Raw genomic sequence first — 6,940 nt, 5'->3', positions numbered from 1 at the left:
TCTGCAGTTCTGGAGGAATGCTGTGTGTGTTAAGCCAGGTGCTCTGCTCCAAGCTGGGGACAACCTCTGGCCTCCACCCTATGTGTGGTAGTGGGGGGGGGATCTTGGTCTGGCCTGAGAGCTGGCCCTGGGTGCTTTTCTACTCCCCACCCCCTACACATTTGCTTTGTTGAGCCTGAACCTAATGTTCTGTAGACCTCTTCAGTGAGGAAGGGGAATGGGAGCCATTGATTAGGTCAGAGGCTGTTCAAGGGCATCAGCCTTGGCCTTCTGACATAGGACCCTGAGCAGAGAAAATAACTTGTACAGGGTCTTGTCCCTTTGCCTGCATACAACCTTGTAACCTAAAGTTACATGTTCAAGTTCTGGCTCTACAGCTAGGTGAGAAGCTTCAGGGCAGAGCCAGGGCCCTGGCTATACCATGGGTGAGGTGAATGACTGCCTGGCCCTTACTGTCCCAGTTGTGAGTGGATGGGCATCCCTGCTGAGTAATAACTACTGACAAGTATTCATCGCAGCAGAATAGCGCAGAGGGAGGTGATGCTGCCCCCTAGGTATTGAAGCTGAGGATGTCAAAGCCTCTGAAACTGGTTTGGGCAGTCAGCCATACTGCTCTATACAGTATGCCATAGTTGTAAAGACCACCAAGCAGCACACACCTGTGTAACAAGTGGAGACCAGGGACAAGTGCTAATCCAGGAGGGAAGGGCTGGCTTTAGACTCAGGGGAGGAAGCAGAGCCCTCTGCATCCCAGTAGGGGCTAGCCCAGGCAGCTGAGAGAAGCCAAAGGCAAGCTGAGACAGGAAGCTTGGGAGACAAGTGTAGGGGATTGTAGATCCAGTGTAAGGTGATTGGTAGAAAAAAGGCCCTGGTGGGGCTCCTGCAGACAGGGAAGGAAAGTCTTGAGGATGGAGAGTTAAAACAGCGGGGCTGTAGGATGACAGGCCCTGTGGTCCCCTGCACCCATATTAGGGTGCATAGCTCGGGCTCTAGGATTCCGGTGCCCTCTTCTGGCCTTTGTGGTGCCCTACACACAAGACGTACACCAAATTTTTAACTGAAAAAGGCTCAAGTTGGCTATTGGGCTCTTTCAGAAAATTGCTTTTTTTTTATCAGTGAGTCACTTGTGTGGTTTGGGGGTGGGACTTGGTAGGAACAGCTGAGTTCCTTTCTGCATGTCACATGTGTGCTCTAGGTACACACCAGCCCAGACTAGCTTCCTGCCCCAGGCTGACAGAATAACCAGAATATTCCCTGGCAGGATTAACTCAGAAAACTAATCCTGATTCCACACATAACAAGCACACAGGCAACATCAGCCAGAGTGACAGCAAAGACTCAAGGTCCAAGCCAGTGATGTTGTGTTGGGGAAAGCAGACACAGCAAAACTCACTTCCCAGCAGTTCCCAGGAAAGAAGGATGGACTGTAGACTGCCTCCTTGGCCTAAAGCGGAACTGGAAAAGAATGCTTCCTGAATTGCTGTCCTGTGCAAACCTAACCACAGGTTCCTCCATCCCCTCAAGAGTATACCCACACACAGGCTTGGTGTTTATATTGACTTCCGAGTAATTTCAAATATGGGTAGATATTTTTCATGATTTCCATGTTTTCAGTTTTTGTCAGTTACATAAAGTACAAATAAGGGTTCTTAATAAAACCTTAAACAATTTGGTGGTCAAAAAGTCAGAACTGCTAGGGTTGGAAAGATGGCTCAGCAGTTAAGGGCACCGACTGCTTTCCCAAAGGACCCAGCTTCAAATCCCAGCACCCATAGAGCAGCTAACAACTGTCTGTAGCTCCAGACCCACACAAGACTTTAAGTGCAGAGCCAGATGGTGGTGGCACATGCCTTTAATCCCAGAATTTGGGAGGCAGGCGGATGATCTCTGAGATTGAGTCCAGCCTGGTCTACAAGAGCTAGTTGAGGACTGGCTTCAAGACTGCAGGTAAAGTAGCTGTACAGGCATGAACCCCCAACTTGATCAGCAGAACCCTTAGAAGAAAAGGCTGGTGTGATGCTTGTAGTGCCAACACAAGGGAGGACGGATCCTGATGGCCTGGCCTTATTGGTGAGTTTCATGCCAAGGAGAGGCTAAGGTCATGGTGGCACAAATGAACAGTGTCTGAGTAACGACACTCAAGGCAGTCCTCTGGCCTCCACACACATATAAACCTGTGCTGGGATGAGCTTGCAAGAATTTAATAAATACTAACCTAGATAAATTCAAAAGCTTATCTTGAGCTGATTGAGATCATAGATGGGCCTGAAGAGGTGGCTCATCAGTTAAAGGTATCAGCTACTCACAGCTGTGACTCCAGTTCCAAGTCATACAACACCCTCCTCTGACCTCCACAATCACCAGGCACACATGTGCCTGTACACATAAATTTATGTTAACCCACCCGTAGCACAGGTTTTTGGGGTAACTAAAACCTCAGATTTACCCTAGTACCCAAAACCAGCTCCCTGACTTATTTAGGACCTCATACTGTGTGTGTGTGTCTGTCTGTCAGAGAGAGGTGGGTGCATAGGTGGCCTGTGGAGGTCAGAGGGTAATCCATGCTGGTCTTCTGTTCATTGCTGCATACTATGCGTCCATCTTTTTTTTTTTTTTTTTTTTTTGGATTTTCGAGACAGGGTTTCTCCATAGCTTTTGGTTCCTGTCCTGGAACTCGCTCTTGTAGACCAGGCTGGCCTCGAACTCACAGAGTCCTGCCTCTGCCTCCCGAGTGCTGGGATTAAAGGCGTGCGCCACCACTGCCCAGCCCTATGTGTCCATCTTTATGTTGGTCCTTAGGAGCCAAATTCAAGTCCTCAGGCTTGCACCCGCTGAGCCACCACCCCCACTTTGAGACAGTCCACCTGTGTATCCCTGGCTAGCCTGGAGAGCATCATACAAATCAGGCTTTCATTGGACATGGATCCTCCTGTCTCTGTACCCGCTTCCATCCAAGTGTGAAGGCATGTGACATGGCTCCTGGGACAGGTACTAATTTTAATACTCACTTGGCCAAGATGTAATTGGGAAGCAATTCAAGGTGTCACTTAAAAACACTTCCTCTTTTTCTCTTCCAGCCACCCAATTAGCACAGCGGCAGATATTGTGTCCCCAGTGAGGACCAACCCACACACCAGTTGTTCAGGGCTGGTGGTGAAGTAAACCTGTCATATTGGACAGCCTGGCGACTTTGCCTCTCCAGCCATTCCTGTTACTATGTACATGTAGGGAGAGTGGGTGGGCTAGAGGGGCTCCCCGGGGCCTTGGTAGTGAATTTCCTATCTGCTGAATTTAGCCATCAGCTCCTTGGGACTTTGGGGGAGTCAGATTCTGAATCTGAACCCCAAGTCACTTCCTTGTAAGCATGCAGTTCCTTCATCTTCCCCTCACACAACCACATAGCTTCCTTCTGGTGCCAACACTAGAGATTAAGAGAGCTGCAGTTGACAGGCCGTGGACTCCATCCATCTCCCAGGTGGAGGGATTCGCGACTGCGCAGGCTCCATGGTCTGGAGTGAGTGGGTGTAGCTGGGAGCCTGACTTGGGTGGGTTTAAGGTCAGCTTCTGGCTGTCTCAGGTTTGTGTGGGCACGTGAGTGCAGGTGCCACAGAGGCCAGAGGCGTTGGGTCGTCTGGACCTGGAGTTTACAGGTAGTTGGGAACCACTCAACATGGATGCCATATCTTTTTGTTCCTTTTTTTTTTTTTAATCACATGTAGTCTATAGCCAGCTAGCTCCTGAGAGACAGCGAATGGGGCGGACGCTCTGGGCACTTGGGACTTCCTCTCACAAGTTTACCAAAGACACATGTGAGGCACTGCCCTCAGCTCCCAGCCCCCCTTCACTTGTGGTCAGGTTCCTCTGCAGCACTGTGGGGTGTGAGTCTGACTCCCCTCTTGAGGCTGTTAAGTGGGAGAGCGTTTCCTTTCTCCACCATTTTCCTCTCCACTTTCGGTGTTGCATTCTTTTTTTGTTTGTTTGTTTTGTTTTTTGAGACAGGGTTTCTCTGCAACTTTTGGAGTCTTTCCTTGTAAATCAGGCTGGCCTCGAACTCACAGAGATCCGCCTGCCTCCCAAGTACTGGGATTAAAGGTGTGCGCCACCACCACCCAGCTCGGTGTTACATTCTTTCTGACTCCTATAGCGGTCGCCCAGACATTTTTTAAGTTTTAATTTGTGTGTTCACATTCCACAGCACACATGTGGAAGACAGAGGACAACTTGCTGGAGTCTCCTTTCTCCTTCCACTGTGGGTACGAGCCATCAGGCTTGGCTGTAGGCACCTCTCCCTGCTGAGCCATCGCACCAGCTCCCTTGTCCACCATATCCTCAACCATGTTCCAGGACTACTGTAACATGACCAGCCAAGCGAGGTGTCTACAGCGTTCAGCAACATCGTAGTCTGGGGCTTACAAACACACACAGCAGCTTCCCAGGAAATGTCCTATCTCAATCACTCCTGGGCTCCCTGTCTGTCCTGACACCGTAGGAGAATCTGAAGCAGAAGGTTCCAAAGACTGCAAGCTCAGAGCCAGTGTGTGTTTACCTTCCTCCCATGTTATGGAATTGGCCCGTGAATCTGTCATACCAGTTGTGGCTCTTAAAAACAAACAAAAAACAACAACATGGGTTTGGGGTGGCTGAAATGATGGCTCAGTGCCTAAGAGCACTGTCTGCTCTTCCAGAGGACCCAAGTTCTATTCCTACCACAAACATGGCAGCTCACAACCCTCTGTAACTCCAGTTCTAGGGATCTGCTGGCCTCCACAGGCACTGCACACACATGGTACACAGATAATGTATGCAGACAAAACACATAGAAAATAAAACCAAGACTTTAAAACCGTGGCCTTTGGGGGCTGGTACTGGGCCTGGAACCACTAAGTGACAGCCTCAGCTTTCCTTTTGCTTCTTGCAACAGGGTCACACTAAGTTTCCCAGGCTGACCTTGAACTTGTGACCCTCCCGCCTTTACCTCCCACTGATCTGGGTGACAGGTCTGGCGGCTAGAAACAGGTTCTTCGCCTCTCAGCATTTCCATTGTTCTATTTATTTATTTGTTTTTATTTGCTTTTTTGAGACAGGGTTTCTCTGTAGCTTTGAAGCCTGTTCCAGAACTCACTCTGTAGACCAGGCTGGCCTCAAGCTCACAGAGATCCGCCTGCCTCTGCCTCCCGAGTGCTGGGATTAAAGGTGTGCGCCACGACATCAGGCTATGCCCGCCCATTGTTTTAATCCAGAGGGCTCTGTTCTGAGTCAGCTCCTAGTGTCTGCTGTGTGTGGTGGGGTCTGAAGTCAGACTTTCAGCCACTGAGAGGCTGGAGTCCAGGTGGCTGTGGATGTACCTCACACTCCTACTTTGATCCAGGTCCCTGCTTCAAGTACAAATCCTCCTTAACTTTGTACTGAATGTTTGTGAAGTCGCCCCAGCAGGTCCTATGAAGGATGTTTTGCTGGGGTTATTTCCCACTGCTCTGTGATTCTCTTCCTTTGAGTTTCTTATGCATTTGGATCCTACTCAAGAAAGTGAAACCTCTATAACGAACAGACTGTCAAGACTTTCAGAGCCCGTGGGGGCTGGGATGTAGCTCAGCTGGGAGAGTACTTGCCTAGCATGCATGGGGCCCTGGGTTTGATTCCCAGCACTGAATAAACTAGGTTCACCCCTGTAATATCAGCATTCGGGAGGTGTTGGGAAGGGGATCAGAAGTTCAAGGATGGACCAGTGAGATGGCTCAGTGGGGAAAGGAGCTTACCACCAACCTGAGTGACGATGATCCCCAGGAACCTACATGGAAGAAGAGACTCCTGAGAGCTGTCCTCTGACCACCACATGTGCAACCAGCTCCCTCCTGACCAGGCCATGCTATGCCAAGGAGGGTCATTTCCACCAGTGACCAGCAGGGGGAACAAGGCAGAGCTGGCAGAGCTGCTGTTTGCCAGTGAGGACTCTGCCCTGTGTGATACCCTATCTGGAAGACCCCAGGAAGGCTCAGGACACAACCTATCCTGGCACATGGCTCCACTCCCTCTAGGGGCCCTCCTAGCTTCCAGAGCACTGAGTGCCCAGAGATTTCCCTTCTGCCTTGGCCTCCTCTCTGTCCCCAGCCTCTCCTTCACCTTCTCCTCCAGCCTCAGTGTCTGTAATGAGCTTCCAGCCCAGTTCATGTCTGCAGCACCCGCGGTGCACCAAGGATGCTCACACACCTCAGCCCAGCTCCAGATTCGACTAACTGGTGGGATGTGGTGGTGCCTATAATCCCAGCACTTGGGAAGCAAAGGCGGGAGGACATCCTTGGGTACTTAGGAAGTCTGAGGCAAACCTGGGCTATATGAGATGTCTTAACAACAGCAATAAAAGGAGCCAGAGTGCAGTTCAGTTGGCGAACGCTAGTCATAGAAACAGGAGGACCTGGGTTCAATCCCCAGCAGCCATATGAAATAATCCAGGCATGGTTGTACATGTTTGTGATCTCAACGCTGGGGAGGCCGAGACAGCAGAAGCCTAGACATCATTGGTCAGTTAGCCTAACCTAATCGGTGAGCTCCAGGTCCACGAGAGACCCTGTCTCACAAAATAATGTAGATGACTCTTTTTTTTTAAAGATTTTATTTATTTATTATGTATACAACATTCTCCCTCCATGTATGCCTGCAGGCCAGAGGGCAGCAGATCTCATTACAGATGGTTGTGAGCCACTATGTGGGAATTGAACTCAGGTCCTCCGGAAGAACAGTCAGTGCTCTTAACCACTGAACCATCTCTCCAGCCCTGTAGATGACTCTTGAGGAACAACACCAAGGTTGAACTCTGGCTTCCACTTGACACACACACATACACAATCAATCAAACCTACTGAAAGACCCCAGCTTAGCTGCTGTAATGCCATTTTGCAAGGCTTTCACACAAACAAGTATAAGTTCAAGGTAAAGTCGGTAC

This window comes from Microtus pennsylvanicus, chromosome 1 (assembly GCF_037038515.1).
Source record: "Microtus pennsylvanicus isolate mMicPen1 chromosome 1, mMicPen1.hap1, whole genome shotgun sequence".
Taxonomy (NCBI): domain Eukaryota; kingdom Metazoa; phylum Chordata; class Mammalia; order Rodentia; family Cricetidae; genus Microtus; species Microtus pennsylvanicus.
Note: the sequence above shows the minus strand (reverse complement) of the source record.